Source organism: Alosa sapidissima, chromosome 8 (assembly GCF_018492685.1).
Source record: "Alosa sapidissima isolate fAloSap1 chromosome 8, fAloSap1.pri, whole genome shotgun sequence".
Lineage (NCBI taxonomy): Eukaryota > Metazoa > Chordata > Actinopteri > Clupeiformes > Clupeidae > Alosa > Alosa sapidissima.
Window position 1 is genome coordinate 5,464,064 of NC_055964.1, and position 16,393 is coordinate 5,480,456.

The window sequence follows — 16,393 nt, forward strand, 5'->3', positions numbered from 1 at the left end:
ATTTTACCAGGCTGACACAAAAACGGCAAACGCATTTGCGCACGCCAGCTTGCGTGCATGTTTGAGGGGGCACCAGAATTTGAACCTGGGACCTCTTGATCTGCAGTCAAATGCTCTACCACTGAGCTATACCCCCTGCACAGCAGGGTGGACCAGACTGTTGCTTATTTTGTATCACACTGCGGCTGAAACGCCCTCAACACTGCTGAACTCAAGCATTTCTTTTACCTGTCTGACTGTCTTCACTCTCTGGAGTGGCAAAGGCAACGCTCTCAACTGAATGCAATTACACCTTGTGCCAGAATTTTGGGTGGTAGCAAAAATAGTCAGGTCTGTAGTAAAAGAGCAGATTTCATTGTGTTCCGTTGAGTAAAATCAGCTAATCTTCCATGGAGGACTTGGTGTTGGAAAATAGCCAGTCAGCCTCACCGGTGTCCATTTTGACGTCTTTTCTCGCACAACCACTTCCCTGCTATGGGTCTGTCCATTGCCACTTCAAATAAAAGCCTATGTCAGAAGTGGGATTCGAACCCACGCCTCCATTCGGAGACCAGAAATCCCTTGCCTGAGGAAGGCACTTCGCCTTGAGTCTGGCGCCTTAGACCCCTCAGCCATCCTGACTGGCAGAGCTAAAGTGAGACGAGCTGCTCGAAGCTTGTGTTTTTTGCGGAAAAGACTGAGGAGACACATTTTCAGCAGTCCTTTCATTTTCAGTTGAAGCATTTGCTTTCAGGTCACGGAGTGACCAGTTTACCAGGCTGTCAAAAAAACGGCAAAACAGTTGGGCAAACGCATTTGCGCAGGCCAGTTTGTGTGCATGTTTGAGGGGGCACCAGGATTTGAACCTGGGACCTCTTGATCTGCAGTCAAATGCTCTACCACTGAGCTATACCCCCTGCACAGCAAGGTGGACCAGACTGTTGCTTATTTTGTATCACACTGCGGCTGAAACGCCCTCAACACTGCTGAACTCAAGCATTTCTTTTACCTGTCTGACTGTCTTCACTCTCTGGAGTGGCAAAGGCACCGCTCTCAACTGAATGCAATTACACCTTGTGCCAGAATTTTGGGTGGTAGCAAAAATAGTCAGGTCTGTAGTAAAAGAGATTTCATTGTGTTCCGTTGAGTAAAATCAGCTAATCTTCCATGGAGGACTTGGTGTTGGAAAATAGCCAGTCAGCCTCACCGGTGTCCATTTTGACGTCTTTTCTCGCACAACCACTTCCCTGCGATGGGTCTGTCCATTGCCACTTCAAATAAAAGCCTATGTCAGAAGTGGGATTCGAACCCACAAATCCCTTGCCTGGGGAAGGCACTTCACCTTGAGTCTGGCGCCTTAGACCCCTCAGCCATCCTGACTGGCAGAGCTAAAGTGAGACGAGCTGCTCGAAGCTTGTGTTTTTTGCGGAGGAGACTGAGGAGACACATTTTCAGCAGTCCTTTCATTTTCAGTTGAAGCATTTGCTTTCAGGTCACGGAGTGACCAGTTTACCAGGCTGACACAAAAACGGCAAAACAGTCAGGCAAACGCATTTGCGCAGGCCAGTTTGCGTGCATGTTTGAGGGGGCACCAGGATTTGAACCTGGGACCTCTTGATCTGCAGTTAAATGCTCTACCACTGAGCTATACCCCCTGCGCAGCGAGGTGGACCAGACTGTTGCTTATTTTGTATCACACTGCGGCTGAAACGCCCTGAACACTGCTGAACTCAAGCATTTCTTTTACCTGTCTGACTGTCTTCACTCTCTGGAGTGGCAAAGGCACCGCTCTCAACTGAATGCAATTTAACCTTGTGCCAGAATTTTGGGTGGTAGCATAAATAGTCAGGTCAGTAGTAAAAGAGCAGATTTCATTGTGTTCCGTTGAGTAAAATCAGCTAATCTTCCATGGAGGACTTGGTGTTGGGGTCCAGTCAGCCTCACCGGTGTCCATTTTGACGTCTTTTCTCGCACAACCACTTCCCTGCGATGGGTCTGTCCATTGCCACTTCAAATAAAAGCCTATGTCAGAAGTGGGATTCGAACCCACGGCTCCATTCGGAGACCAGAAATCCCTTGCCTGAGGAAGGCACTTCGCCTTGAGTCTGGCGCCTTAGACCGCTCGGCCATCCTGACTGGCAGAGCTAAAGTGAGACGAGCTGCTCGAAGCTTGTGTTTTTTGCGGAGGAGACTGAGGAGACACATTTTCAGCAGTCCTTTCATTTTCAGTTGAAGCATTTGCTTTCAGGTCACGGAGTGACCAGTTTACCAGGCTGACACAAAAACGGCAAACGCATTTGCGCACGCCAGCTTCCGTGCATGTTTGAGGGGGCACCAGGATTTGAACCTGGGACCTCTTGATCTGCAGTCAAATGCTCTACCACTGAGCTATACCCCCTGCACAGCGAGGTGGACCAGACTGTTGCTTATTTTGTATCACACTGCGGCTGAAACGCCCTCAACACTGCTGAACTCAAGCATTTCTTTTACCTGTCTGACTGTCTTCACTCTCTGGAGTGGCAAAGGCACCGCTCTCAACTGAATGCAATTAAACCTTGTGCCAAAATTTTGGGTGGTAGCAAAAATAGTCAGGTCTGTAGTAAAAGAGCAGATTTCATTGTGTTCCGTTGAGTAAAATCAGCTAATCTTCCATGGAGGACTTGGTGTTGGAAAATAGCCAGTCAGCCTCACCGGTGTCCATTTTGACGTCTTTTCTCGCACAACCACTTCCCTGCGATGGGTCTGTCCATTGCCACTTCAAATAAAAGCCTATGTCAGAAGTGGGATTCGAACCCAAGCCTTCATTCGGAGACCAGAAATCCCTTGCCTGAGGAAGGCACTTCGCCTTGAGTCTGGCGCCTTAGACCGCTCGGCCATCCTGACTGGCAGAGCTAAAGTGAGACGAGCTGCTCGAAGCTTGTGTTTTTTGCGGAAAAGACTGAGGAGACACATTTTCAGCAGTCCTTTCATTTTCAGTTGAAGCATTTGCTTTCAGGTCACGGAGTGACCAGTTTACCAGGCTGACACAAAAACGGCAAACGCATTTGCGCACGCCAGCTTGCGTGCATGTTTGAGGGGGCACCAGGATTTGAACCTGGGACCTCTTGATCTGCAGTCAAATGCTCTACCACTGAGCTATACCGCCTGCACAGCGAGGTGGACCAGACTGTTGCTTATTTTGTATCACACTGCGGCTGAAACACCCTCAACACTGCTGAACTCAAGCATTTCTTTTACCTTACCTTTCTGACTGTCTTCACTCTCTGGAGTGGCAAAGGCAACGCTCTCAACTGAATGCAATTACACCTTGTGCCAGAATTTTGGGTGGTAGCAAAAATAGTCAGGTCTGTAGTAAAAGAGATTTCATTGTGTTCCGTTGAGTAAAATCAGCTAATCTTCCATGGAGGACTTGGTGTTGGAAAATAGCCAGTCAGCCTCACCGGTGTCCATTTTGACGTCTTTTCTCGCACAACCACTTCCCTGCGATGGGTCTGTCCATTGCCACTTCAAATAAAAGCCTATGTCAGAAGTGGGATTCGAACCCACGCCTCCATTCAGAGACCAGAAATCCCTTGCCTGGGGAAGGCACTTCGCCTTGAGTCTGGCGCCTTAGACCGCTCGGCCATCCTGACTGGCAGAGCTAAAGTGAGACGAGCTGCTCGAAGCTTGTGTTTTTTGCGGAGGAGACTGAGGAGAGACATTTTCAGCAGTCCTTTCATTTTCAGTTGAAGCATTTGCTTTCAGGTCACTGAGTGACCAGTTTACCAGGCTGTCACAAAAACGGCAAAACAGTTGGGCAAACGCATTTGCGCAGGCCAGTTTGCGTGCATGTTTGAGGGGGCACCAGGATTTGAACCTGAGACCTCTTGATCTGCAGTCAAATGCTCTACCACTGAGCTATACCCCCTGCACAGCGAGGTGGACTAGACTGTTGCTTATTTTGTATCACACTGCGGCTGAAACGCCCTCAACACTGCTGAACTCAAGCATTTCTTTTACCTGTCTGACTGTCTTCACTCTCTGGAGTGGCAAAGGCACCGCTCTCAACTGAATGCAATTAAACCTTGTGCCAAAATTTTGGGTGGTAGCAAAAATAGTCAGGTCTGTAGTAAAAGAGCAGATTTCATTGTGTTCCGTTGAGTAAAATCAGCTAATCTTCCATGGAGGACTTGGTGTTGGGGTCCAGTCAGCCTCACCGGTGTCCATTTTGACGTCTTTTCTCGCACAACAACTTCCCTGCGATGGGTCTGTCCATTGCCACTTCAAATAAAAGCCTATGTCAGAAGTGGGATTCGAACCCACGCCTCCATTCGGAGACCAGAAATCCCTTGCCTGAGAAAGGCACTTCGCCTTGAGTCTGGCGCCTTAGACCGCTCGGCCATCCTGACTGGCAGAGCTAAAGTGAGACGAGCTGCTCGAATCTTGTGTTTTTTGCGGAAAAGACTGAGGAGACACATTTTCAGCAGTCCTTTCATTTTCAGTTGAAGCATTTGCTTTCAGGTCACGGAGTGACCAGTTTACCAGGCTGACACAAAAACGGCAAACGCATTTGCGCACGCCAGCTTGCGTGCATGTTTGAGGGGGCACCAGGATTTGAACCTGGGACCTCTTGATCTGCAGTCAAATGCTCTACCACTGAGCTATACCGCCTGCACAGCGAGGTGGACCAGACTGTTGCTTATTTTGTATCACACTGCGGCTGAAACACCCTCAACACTGCTGAACTCAAGCATTTCTTTTACCTTACCTTTCTGACTGTCTTCACTCTCTGGAGTGGCAAAGGCAACGCTCTCAACTGAATGCAATTACACCTTGTGCCAGAATTTTGGGTGGTAGCAAAAATAGTCAGGTCTGTAGTAAAAGAGATTTCATTGTGTTCCGTTGAGTAAAATCAGCTAATCTTCCATGGAGGACTTGGTGTTGGAAAATAGCCAGTCAGCCTCACCGGTGTCCATTTTGACGTCTTTTCTCGCACAACCACTTCCCTGCGATGGGTCTGTCCATTGCCACTTCAAATAAAAGCCTATGTCAGAAGTGGGATTCGAACCCACGCCTCCATTCAGAGACCAGAAATCCCTTGCCTGGGGAAGGCACTTCGCCTTGAGTCTGGCGCCTTAGACCGCTCGGCCATCCTGACTGGCAGAGCTAAAGTGAGACGAGCTGCTCGAAGCTTGTGTTTTTTGCGGAGGAGACTGAGGAGAGACATTTTCAGCAGTCCTTTCATTTTCAGTTGAAGCATTTGCTTTCAGGTCACTGAGTGACCAGTTTACCAGGCTGTCACAAAAACGGCAAAACAGTTGGGCAAACGCATTTGCGCAGGCCAGTTTGTGTGCATGTTTGAGGGGGCACCAGGATTTGAACCTGGGACCTCTTGATCTGCAGTCAAATGCTCTACCACTGAGCTATACCCCCTGCACAGGGAGGTGGACCAGACTGTTGCTTATTTTGTATCACACTGCGGCTGAAACGCCCTCAACACTGCTGAACTCAAGCATTTCTTTTACCTGTCTGACTGTCTTCACTCTCTGGAGTGGCAAAGGCACCGCTCTCAACTGAATGCAATTAAACCTTGTGCCAAAATTTTGGGTGGTAGCAAAAATAGTCAGGTCTGTAGTAAAAGAGCAGATTTCATTGTGTTCCGTTGAGTAAAATCAGCTAATCTTCCATGGAGGACTTGGTGTTGGGGTCCAGTCAGCCTCACCGGTGTCCATTTTGACGTCTTTTCTCGCACAACAACTTCCCTGCGATGGGTCTGTCCATTGCCACTTCAAATAAAAGCCTATGTCAGAAGTGGGATTCGAACCCACGCCTCCATTCGGAGACCAGAAATCCCTTGCCTGAGAAAGGCACTTCGCCTTGAGTCTGGCGCCTTAGACCGCTCGGCCATCCTGACTGGCAGAGCTAAAGTGAGACGAGCTGCTCGAATCTTGTGTTTTTTGCGGAAAAGACTGAGGAGACACATTTTCAGCAGTCCTTTCATTTTCAGTTGAAGCATTTGCTTTCAGGTCACGGAGTGACCAGTTTACCAGGCTGACACAAAAACGGCAAACGCATTTGCGCACGCCAGCTTGCGTGCATGTTTGAGGGGGCACCAGGATTTGAACCTGGGACCTCTTGATCTGCAGTCAAATGCTCTACCACTGAGCTATACCGCCTGCACAGCGAGGTGGACCAGACTGTTGCTTATTTTGTATCACACTGCGGCTGAAACACCCTCAACACTGCTGAACTCAAGCATTTCTTTTACCTTACCTTTCTGACTGTCTTCACTCTCTGGAGTGGCAAAGGCAACGCTCTCAACTGAATGCAATTACACCTTGTGCCAGAATTTTGGGTGGTAGCAAAAATAGTCAGGTCTGTAGTAAAAGAGATTTCATTGTGTTCCGTTGAGTAAAATCAGCTAATCTTCCATGGAGGACTTGGTGTTGGAAAATAGCCAGTCAGCCTCACCGGTGTCCATTTTGACGTCTTTTCTCGCACAACCACTTCCCTGCGATGGGTCTGTCCATTGCCACTTCAAATAAAAGCCTATGTCAGAAGTGGGATTCGAACCCACGCCTCCATTCAGAGACCAGAAATCCCTTGCCTGGGGAAGGCACTTCGCCTTGAGTCTGGCGCCTTAGACCGCTCGGCCATCCTGACTGGCAGAGCTAAAGTGAGACGAGCTGCTCGAAGCTTGTGTTTTTTGCGGAGGAGACTGAGGAGAGACATTTTCAGCAGTCCTTTCATTTTCAGTTGAAGCATTTGCTTTCAGGTCACTGAGTGACCAGTTTACCAGGCTGTCACAAAAACGGCAAAACAGTTGGGCAAACGCATTTGCGCAGGCCAGTTTGTGTGCATGTTTGAGGGGGCACCAGGATTTGAACCTGGGACCTCTTGATCTGCAGTCAAATGCTCTACCACTGAGCTATACCCCCTGCACAGGGAGGTGGACCAGACTGTTGCTTATTTTGTATCACACTGCGGCTGAAACGCCCTCAACACTGCTGAACTCAAGCATTTCTTTTACCTGTCTGACTGTCTTCACTCTCTGGAGTGGCAAAGGCACCGCTCTCAACTGAATGCAATTACACCTTGTGCAAGAATTTTGGGTGGTAGCAAAAATAGTCAGGTCTGTAGTAAAAGAGATTTCATTGTGTTCCGTTGAGTAAAATCAGCTAATCTTCCATGGAGGACTTGGTGTTGGAAAATAGCCAGTCAGCCTCACCGGTGTCCATTTTGACGTCTTTTCTCGCACAACCACTTCCCTGCGATGGGTCTGTCCATTGCCACTTCAAATAAAAGCCTATGTCAGAAGTGGGATTCGAACCCACGCCTCCATTCGGAGACCAGAAATCCCTTGCCTGGGGAAGGCACTTCGCCTTGAGTCTGGCGCCTTAGACCGCTCGGCCATCCTGACTGGCAGAGCTAAAGTGAGACGAGCTGCTCGAAGCTTGTGTTTTTTGCGGAGGAGACTGAGGAGACACATTTTCAGCAGTCCTTTCATTTTCAGTTGAAGCATTTGCTTTCAGGTCACGGAGTGACCATTTTACCAGGCTGACACAAAAACGGCAAACGCATTTGCGCACGCCAGCTTGCGTGCATGTTTGAGGGGGCACCAGAATTTGAACCTGGGACCTCTTGATCTGCAGTCAAATGCTCTACCACTGAGCTATACCCCCTGCACAGCAGGGTGGACCAGACTGTTGCTTATTTTGTATCACACTGCGGCTGAAACGCCCTCAACACTGCTGAACTCAAGCATTTCTTTTACCTGTCTGACTGTCTTCACTCTCTGGAGTGGCAAAGGCAACGCTCTCAACTGAATGCAATTACACCTTGTGCCAGAATTTTGGGTGGTAGCAAAAATAGTCAGGTCTGTAGTAAAAGAGCAGATTTCATTGTGTTCCGTTGAGTAAAATCAGCTAATCTTCCATGGAGGACTTGGTGTTGGAAAATAGCCAGTCAGCCTCACCGGTGTCCATTTTGACGTCTTTTCTCGCACAACCACTTCCCTGCTATGGGTCTGTCCATTGCCACTTCAAATAAAAGCCTATGTCAGAAGTGGGATTCGAACCCACGCCTCCATTCGGAGACCAGAAATCCCTTGCCTGAGGAAGGCACTTCGCCTTGAGTCTGGCGCCTTAGACCCCTCAGCCATCCTGACTGGCAGAGCTAAAGTGAGACGAGCTGCTCGAAGCTTGTGTTTTTTGCGGAAAAGACTGAGGAGACACATTTTCAGCAGTCCTTTCATTTTCAGTTGAAGCATTTGCTTTCAGGTCACGGAGTGACCAGTTTACCAGGCTGTCAAAAAAACGGCAAAACAGTTGGGCAAACGCATTTGCGCAGGCCAGTTTGTGTGCATGTTTGAGGGGGCACCAGGATTTGAACCTGGGACCTCTTGATCTGCAGTCAAATGCTCTACCACTGAGCTATACCCCCTGCACAGCAAGGTGGACCAGACTGTTGCTTATTTTGTATCACACTGCGGCTGAAACGCCCTCAACACTGCTGAACTCAAGCATTTCTTTTACCTGTCTGACTGTCTTCACTCTCTGGAGTGGCAAAGGCACCGCTCTCAACTGAATGCAATTACACCTTGTGCCAGAATTTTGGGTGGTAGCAAAAATAGTCAGGTCTGTAGTAAAAGAGATTTCATTGTGTTCCGTTGAGTAAAATCAGCTAATCTTCCATGGAGGACTTGGTGTTGGAAAATAGCCAGTCAGCCTCACCGGTGTCCATTTTGACGTCTTTTCTCGCACAACCACTTCCCTGCGATGGGTCTGTCCATTGCCACTTCAAATAAAAGCCTATGTCAGAAGTGGGATTCGAACCCACAAATCCCTTGCCTGGGGAAGGCACTTCACCTTGAGTCTGGCGCCTTAGACCCCTCAGCCATCCTGACTGGCAGAGCTAAAGTGAGACGAGCTGCTCGAAGCTTGTGTTTTTTGCGGAGGAGACTGAGGAGACACATTTTCAGCAGTCCTTTCATTTTCAGTTGAAGCATTTGCTTTCAGGTCACGGAGTGACCAGTTTACCAGGCTGACACAAAAACGGCAAAACAGTCAGGCAAACGCATTTGCGCAGGCCAGTTTGCGTGCATGTTTGAGGGGGCACCAGGATTTGAACCTGGGACCTCTTGATCTGCAGTTAAATGCTCTACCACTGAGCTATACCCCCTGCGCAGCGAGGTGGACCAGACTGTTGCTTATTTTGTATCACACTGCGGCTGAAACGCCCTGAACACTGCTGAACTCAAGCATTTCTTTTACCTGTCTGACTGTCTTCACTCTCTGGAGTGGCAAAGGCACCGCTCTCAACTGAATGCAATTTAACCTTGTGCCAGAATTTTGGGTGGTAGCATAAATAGTCAGGTCAGTAGTAAAAGAGCAGATTTCATTGTGTTCCGTTGAGTAAAATCAGCTAATCTTCCATGGAGGACTTGGTGTTGGGGTCTAGTCAGCCTCACCGGTGTCCATTTTGACGTCTTTTCTCGCACAACCACTTCCCTGCGATGGGTCTGTCCATTGCCACTTCAAATAAAAGCCTATGTCAGAAGTGGGATTCGAACCCACGGCTCCATTCGGAGACCAGAAATCCCTTGCCTGAGGAAGGCACTTCGCCTTGAGTCTGGCGCCTTAGACCGCTCGGCCATCCTGACTGGCAGAGCTAAAGTGAGACGAGCTGCTCGAAGCTTGTGTTTTTTGCGGAGGAGACTGAGGAGACACATTTTCAGCAGTCCTTTCATTTTCAGTTGAAGCATTTGCTTTCAGGTCACGGAGTGACCAGTTTACCAGGCTGACACAAAAACGGCAAACGCATTTGCGCACGCCAGCTTCCGTGCATGTTTGAGGGGGCACCAGGATTTGAACCTGGGACCTCTTGATCTGCAGTCAAATGCTCTACCACTGAGCTATACCCCCTGCACAGCGAGGTGGACCAGACTGTTGCTTATTTTGTATCACACTGCGGCTGAAACGCCCTCAACACTGCTGAACTCAAGCATTTCTTTTACCTGTCTGACTGTCTTCACTCTCTGGAGTGGCAAAGGCACCGCTCTCAACTGAATGCAATTAAACCTTGTGCCAAAATTTTGGGTGGTAGCAAAAATAGTCAGGTCTGTAGTAAAAGAGCAGATTTCATTGTGTTCCGTTGAGTAAAATCAGCTAATCTTCCATGGAGGACTTGGTGTTGGAAAATAGCCAGTCAGCCTCACCGGTGTCCATTTTGACGTCTTTTCTCGCACAACCACTTCCCTGCGATGGGTCTGTCCATTGCCACTTCAAATAAAAGCCTATGTCAGAAGTGGGATTCGAACCCAAGCCTTCATTCGGAGACCAGAAATCCCTTGCCTGAGGAAGGCACTTCGCCTTGAGTCTGGCGCCTTAGACCGCTCGGCCATCCTGACTGGCAGAGCTAAAGTGAGACGAGCTGCTCGAAGCTTGTGTTTTTTGCGGAAAAGACTGAGGAGACACATTTTCAGCAGTCCTTTCATTTTCAGTTGAAGCATTTGCTTTCAGGTCACGGAGTGACCAGTTTACCAGGCTGACACAAAAACGGCAAACGCATTTGCGCACGCCAGCTTGCGTGCATGTTTGAGGGGGCACCAGGATTTGAACCTGGGACCTCTTGATCTGCAGTCAAATGCTCTACCACTGAGCTATACCGCCTGCACAGCGAGGTGGACCAGACTGTTGCTTATTTTGTATCACACTGCGGCTGAAACACCCTCAACACTGCTGAACTCAAGCATTTCTTTTACCTTACCTTTCTGACTGTCTTCACTCTCTGGAGTGGCAAAGGCAACGCTCTCAACTGAATGCAATTACACCTTGTGCCAGAATTTTGGGTGGTAGCAAAAATAGTCAGGTCTGTAGTAAAAGAGATTTCATTGTGTTCCGTTGAGTAAAATCAGCTAATCTTCCATGGAGGACTTGGTGTTGGAAAATAGCCAGTCAGCCTCACCGGTGTCCATTTTGACGTCTTTTCTCGCACAACCACTTCCCTGCGATGGGTCTGTCCATTGCCACTTCAAATAAAAGCCTATGTCAGAAGTGGGATTCGAACCCACGCCTCCATTCAGAGACCAGAAATCCCTTGCCTGGGGAAGGCACTTCGCCTTGAGTCTGGCGCCTTAGACCGCTCGGCCATCCTGACTGGCAGAGCTAAAGTGAGACGAGCTGCTCGAAGCTTGTGTTTTTTGCGGAGGAGACTGAGGAGAGACATTTTCAGCAGTCCTTTCATTTTCAGTTGAAGCATTTGCTTTCAGGTCACTGAGTGACCAGTTTACCAGGCTGTCACAAAAACGGCAAAACAGTTGGGCAAACGCATTTGCGCAGGCCAGTTTGCGTGCATGTTTGAGGGGGCACCAGGATTTGAACCTGAGACCTCTTGATCTGCAGTCAAATGCTCTACCACTGAGCTATACCCCCTGCACAGCGAGGTGGACTAGACTGTTGCTTATTTTGTATCACACTGCGGCTGAAACGCCCTCAACACTGCTGAACTCAAGCATTTCTTTTACCTGTCTGACTGTCTTCACTCTCTGGAGTGGCAAAGGCACCGCTCTCAACTGAATGCAATTAAACCTTGTGCCAAAATTTTGGGTGGTAGCAAAAATAGTCAGGTCTGTAGTAAAAGAGCAGATTTCATTGTGTTCCGTTGAGTAAAATCAGCTAATCTTCCATGGAGGACTTGGTGTTGGGGTCCAGTCAGCCTCACCGGTGTCCATTTTGACGTCTTTTCTCGCACAACAACTTCCCTGCGATGGGTCTGTCCATTGCCACTTCAAATAAAAGCCTATGTCAGAAGTGGGATTCGAACCCACGCCTCCATTCGGAGACCAGAAATCCCTTGCCTGAGAAAGGCACTTCGCCTTGAGTCTGGCGCCTTAGACCGCTCGGCCATCCTGACTGGCAGAGCTAAAGTGAGACGAGCTGCTCGAATCTTGTGTTTTTTGCGGAAAAGACTGAGGAGACACATTTTCAGCAGTCCTTTCATTTTCAGTTGAAGCATTTGCTTTCAGGTCACGGAGTGACCAGTTTACCAGGCTGACACAAAAACGGCAAACGCATTTGCGCACGCCAGCTTGCGTGCATGTTTGAGGGGGCACCAGGATTTGAACCTGGGACCTCTTGATCTGCAGTCAAATGCTCTACCACTGAGCTATACCGCCTGCACAGCGAGGTGGACCAGACTGTTGCTTATTTTGTATCACACTGCGGCTGAAACGCCCTCAACACTGCTGAACTCAAGCATTTCTTTTACCTTACCTTTCTGACTGTCTTCACTCTCTGGAGTGGCAAAGGCAACGCTCTCAACTGAATGCAATTACACCTTGTGCCAGAATTTTGGGTGGTAGCAAAAATAGTCAGGTCTGTAGTAAAAGAGATTTCATTGTGTTCCGTTGAGTAAAATCAGCTAATCTTCCATGGAGGACTTGGTGTTGGAAAATAGCCAGTCAGCCTCACCGGTGTCCATTTTGACGTCTTTTCTCGCACAACCACTTCCCTGCGATGGGTCTGTCCATTGCCACTTCAAATAAAAGCCTATGTCAGAAGTGGGATTCGAACCCACGCCTCCATTCAGAGACCAGAAATCCCTTGCCTGGGGAAGGCACTTCGCCTTGAGTCTGGCGCCTTAGACCGCTCGGCCATCCTGACTGGCAGAGCTAAAGTGAGACGAGCTGCTCGAAGCTTGTGTTTTTTGCGGAGGAGACTGAGGAGAGACATTTTCAGCAGTCCTTTCATTTTCAGTTGAAGCATTTGCTTTCAGGTCACTGAGTGACCAGTTTACCAGGCTGTCACAAAAACGGCAAAACAGTTGGGCAAACGCATTTGCGCAGGCCAGTTTGTGTGCATGTTTGAGGGGGCACCAGGATTTGAACCTGGGACCTCTTGATCTGCAGTCAAATGCTCTACCACTGAGCTATACCCCCTGCACAGGGAGGTGGACCAGACTGTTGCTTATTTTGTATCACACTGCGGCTGAAACGCCCTCAACACTGCTGAACTCAAGCATTTCTTTTACCTGTCTGACTGTCTTCACTCTCTGGAGTGGCAAAGGCACCGCTCTCAACTGAATGCAATTACACCTTGTGCAAGAATTTTGGGTGGTAGCAAAAATAGTCAGGTCTGTAGTAAAAGAGATTTCATTGTGTTCCGTTGAGTAAAATCAGCTAATCTTCCATGGAGGACTTGGTGTTGGAAAATAGCCAGTCAGCCTCACCGGTGTCCATTTTGACGTCTTTTCTCGCACAACCACTTCCCTGCGATGGGTCTGTCCATTGCCACTTCAAATAAAAGCCTATGTCAGAAGTGGGATTCGAACCCACGCCTCCATTCGGAGACCAGAAATCCCTTGCCTGGGGAAGGCACTTCGCCTTGAGTCTGGCGCCTTAGACCGCTCGGCCATCCTGACTGGCAGAGCTAAAGTGAGACGAGCTGCTCGAAGCTTGTGTTTTTTGCGGAGGAGACTGAGGAGACACATTTTCAGCAGTTCTTTCATTTTCAGTTGAAGCATTTGATTTCAGGTCACGGAGTGACCAGTTTACCAGGCTGTCACAAAATCGGCAAAACAGTTAGGCAAACGCATTTGCGCAGGCCAGTTTGCGTGCATGTTTGAGGGGGCACCAGGATTTGAACCTGAGACCTCTTGATCTGCAGTCAAATGCTCTACCACTGAGCTATACCCCCTGCACAGCGAGGTGGACCAGACTGTTGCTTATTTTGTATCACACTGCGGCTGAAACGCCCTCAACACTGCTGAACTCAAGCATTTCTTTTACCTGTCTGACTGTCTTCACTCTCTGGAGTGGCAAAGGCACCGCTCTCAACTGAATGCAATTTAACCTTGTGCCAGAATTTTGGGTGGTAGCATAAATAGTCAGGTCAGTAGTAAAAGAGCAGATTTCATTGTGTTCCGTTGAGTAAAATCAGCTAATCTTCCATGGAGGACTTGGTGTTGGGGTCCAGTCAGCCTCACCGGTGTCCATTTTGACGTCTTTTCTCGCACAACCACTTCCCTGCGATGGGTCTGTCCATTGCCACTTCAAATAAAAGCCTATGTCAGAAGTGGGATTCGAACCCACGGCTCCATTCGGAGACCAGAAATCCCTTGCCTGAGGAAGGCACTTCGCCTTAAGTCTGGCGCCTTAGACCGCTCGGCCATCCTGACTGGCAGAGCTAAAGTGAGACGAGCTGCTCGAATCTTGTGTTTTTTGCGGAAAAGACTGAGGAGACACATTTTCAGCAGTCCTTTCATTTTCAGTTGAAGCATTTGCTTTCAGGTCACGGAGTGACCAGTTTACCAGGCTGACACAAAAACGGCAAACGAATTTGCGCACGCCAGCTTGCGTGCATGTTTGAGGGGGCACCAGGATTTGAACCTGGGACCTCTTGATCTGCAGTCAAATGCTCTACCACTGAGCTATACCCCCTGCACAGCAAGGTGGACCAGACTGTTGCTTATTTTGTATCACACTGCGGCTGAAACGCCCTCAACACTGCTGAACTCAAGCATTTCTTTTACCTGTCTGACTGTCTTCACTCTCTGGAGTGGCAAAGGCACCGCTCTCAACTGAATGCAATTACACCTTGTGCAAGAATTTTGGGTGGTAGCAAAAATAGTCAGGTCTGTAGTAAAAGAGATTTCATTGTGTTCCGTTGAGTAAAATCAGCTAATCTTCCATGGAGGACTTGGTGTTGGAAAATAGCCAGTCAGCCTCACCGGTGTCCATTTTGACGTCTTTTCTCGCACAACCACTTCCCTGCGATGGGTCTGTCCATTGCCACTTCAAATAAAAGCCTATGTCAGAAGTGGGATTCGAACCCACGCCTCCATTCGGAGACCAGAAATCCCTTGCCTGGGGAAGGCACTTCGCCTTGAGTCTGGCGCCTTAGACCGCTCGGCCATCCTGACTGGCAGAGCTAAAGTGAGACGAGCTGCTCGAAGCTTGTGTTTTTTGCGGAGGAGACTGAGGAGACACATTTTCAGCAGTTCTTTCATTTTCAGTTGAAGCATTTGATTTCAGGTCACGGAGTGACCAGTTTACCAGGCTGTCACAAAATCGGCAAAACAGTTAGGCAAACGCATTTGCGCAGGCCAGTTTGCGTGCATGTTTGAGGGGGCACCAGGATTTGAACCTGGGACCTCTTGATCTGCAGTCAAATGCTCTACCACTGAGCTATACCCCCTGCACAGCGAGGTGGACTAGACTGTTGCTTATTTTGTATCACACTGCGGCTGAAACGCCCTCAACACTGCTGAACTCAAGCATTTCTTTTACCTGTCTGACTGTCTTCACTCTCTGGAGTGGCAAAGGCACCGCTCTCAACTGAATGCAATTACACCTTGTGCCAGAATTTTGGGTGGTAGCAAAAATAGTCAGGTCTGTAGTAAAAGAGATTTCATTGTGTTCCGTTGAGTAAAATCAGCTAATCTTCCATGGAGGACTTGGTGTTGGAAAATAGCCAGTCAGCCTCACCGGTGTCCATTTTGACGTCTTTTCTCGCACAACCACTTCCCTGCGATGGGTCTGTCCATTGCCACTTCAAATAAAAGCCTATGTCAGAAGTGGGATTCGAACCCAAGCCTCCATTCGGAGACCAGAAATCCCTTGCCTGAGGAAGGCACTTCGCCTTGAGTCTGGCGCCTTAGACCGCTCGGCCATCCTGACTGGCAGAGCTAAAGTGAGACGAGCTGCTCGAAGCTTGTGTTTTTTGCGGAAAAGACTGAGGAGACACATTTTCAGCAGTCCTTTCATTTTCAGTTGAAGCATTTGCTTTCAGGTCACGGAGTGACCAGTTTACCAGGCTGACACAAAAACGGCAAAACAGTTAGGCAAACGCATTTGCGCAGGCCAGTTTGCGTGCATGTTTGAGGGGGCACCAGGATTTGAACCTGGGACCTCTTGATCTGCAGTCAAATGCTCTACCACTGAGCTATACCCCCTGCACAGCGAGGTGGACTAGACTGTTGCTTATTTTGTATCACACTGCGGCTGAAACGCCCTCAACACTGCTGAACTCAAGCATTTCTTTTACCTGTCTGACTGTCTTCACTCTCTGGAGTGGCAAAGGCACCGCTCTCAACTGAATGCAATTACACCTTGTGCCAGAATTTTGGGTGGTAGCAAAAATAGTCAGGTCTGTAGTAAAAGAGATTTCATTGTGTTCCGTTGAGTAAAATCAGCTAATCTTCCATGGAGGACTTGGTGTTGGAAAATAGCCAGTCAGCCTCACCGGTGTCCATTTTGACGTCTTTTCTCGCACAACCACTTCCCTGCGATGGGTCTGTCCATTGCCACTTCAAATAAAAGCCTATGTCAGAAGTGGGATTCGAACCCAAGCCTCCATTCGGAGACCAGAAATCCCTTGCCTGAGGAAGGCACTTCGCCTTGAGTCTGGCGCCTTAGACCGCTCGGCCATCCTGACTG

General features: G+C 48.8%; 12 non-coding genes across 12 annotated transcripts; all 12 read right to left on the bottom strand.

The window, feature by feature from the left end:
• Positions 1 to 3,500: 3,500 nt before the first annotated feature.
• On the bottom strand, positions 3,501 to 3,611 carry trnal-caa. Its single transcript has 2 exons — positions 3,574 to 3,611; positions 3,501 to 3,546 (listed from the first exon to the last, which is right to left on the bottom strand). It is a non-coding gene; the product is annotated as a tRNA-Leu (tRNA).
• Positions 3,612 to 4,256: 645 nt separating this feature from the next.
• On the bottom strand, positions 4,257 to 4,367 carry trnal-caa. The gene is made up of 2 exons: positions 4,330 to 4,367; positions 4,257 to 4,302 (listed from the first exon to the last, which is right to left on the bottom strand). It is a non-coding gene; the product is annotated as a tRNA-Leu (tRNA).
• A 638-nt stretch (positions 4,368 to 5,005) lies between these two features.
• Positions 5,006 to 5,116, bottom strand: trnal-caa. Its single transcript has 2 exons — positions 5,079 to 5,116; positions 5,006 to 5,051 (listed from the first exon to the last, which is right to left on the bottom strand). It is a non-coding gene; the product is annotated as a tRNA-Leu (tRNA).
• A 645-nt stretch (positions 5,117 to 5,761) lies between these two features.
• trnal-caa lies at positions 5,762 to 5,872 on the bottom strand. Its single transcript has 2 exons — positions 5,835 to 5,872; positions 5,762 to 5,807 (listed from the first exon to the last, which is right to left on the bottom strand). It is a non-coding gene; the product is annotated as a tRNA-Leu (tRNA).
• Positions 5,873 to 6,510: 638 nt separating this feature from the next.
• trnal-caa lies at positions 6,511 to 6,621 on the bottom strand. The gene is made up of 2 exons: positions 6,584 to 6,621; positions 6,511 to 6,556 (listed from the first exon to the last, which is right to left on the bottom strand). It is a non-coding gene; the product is annotated as a tRNA-Leu (tRNA).
• A 646-nt stretch (positions 6,622 to 7,267) lies between these two features.
• trnal-caa lies at positions 7,268 to 7,378 on the bottom strand. The gene is made up of 2 exons: positions 7,341 to 7,378; positions 7,268 to 7,313 (listed from the first exon to the last, which is right to left on the bottom strand). It is a non-coding gene; the product is annotated as a tRNA-Leu (tRNA).
• Positions 7,379 to 11,004: 3,626 nt separating this feature from the next.
• Positions 11,005 to 11,115, bottom strand: trnal-caa. Its single transcript has 2 exons — positions 11,078 to 11,115; positions 11,005 to 11,050 (listed from the first exon to the last, which is right to left on the bottom strand). It is a non-coding gene; the product is annotated as a tRNA-Leu (tRNA).
• A 645-nt stretch (positions 11,116 to 11,760) lies between these two features.
• On the bottom strand, positions 11,761 to 11,871 carry trnal-caa. The gene is made up of 2 exons: positions 11,834 to 11,871; positions 11,761 to 11,806 (listed from the first exon to the last, which is right to left on the bottom strand). It is a non-coding gene; the product is annotated as a tRNA-Leu (tRNA).
• A 638-nt stretch (positions 11,872 to 12,509) lies between these two features.
• trnal-caa lies at positions 12,510 to 12,620 on the bottom strand. The gene is made up of 2 exons: positions 12,583 to 12,620; positions 12,510 to 12,555 (listed from the first exon to the last, which is right to left on the bottom strand). It is a non-coding gene; the product is annotated as a tRNA-Leu (tRNA).
• Positions 12,621 to 13,266: 646 nt separating this feature from the next.
• trnal-caa lies at positions 13,267 to 13,377 on the bottom strand. The gene is made up of 2 exons: positions 13,340 to 13,377; positions 13,267 to 13,312 (listed from the first exon to the last, which is right to left on the bottom strand). It is a non-coding gene; the product is annotated as a tRNA-Leu (tRNA).
• A 645-nt stretch (positions 13,378 to 14,022) lies between these two features.
• On the bottom strand, positions 14,023 to 14,133 carry trnal-uaa. Its single transcript has 2 exons — positions 14,096 to 14,133; positions 14,023 to 14,068 (listed from the first exon to the last, which is right to left on the bottom strand). It is a non-coding gene; the product is annotated as a tRNA-Leu (tRNA).
• A 633-nt stretch (positions 14,134 to 14,766) lies between these two features.
• Positions 14,767 to 14,877, bottom strand: trnal-caa. The gene is made up of 2 exons: positions 14,840 to 14,877; positions 14,767 to 14,812 (listed from the first exon to the last, which is right to left on the bottom strand). It is a non-coding gene; the product is annotated as a tRNA-Leu (tRNA).
• Between the last annotated feature and the right edge of the window lie 1,516 nt (positions 14,878 to 16,393).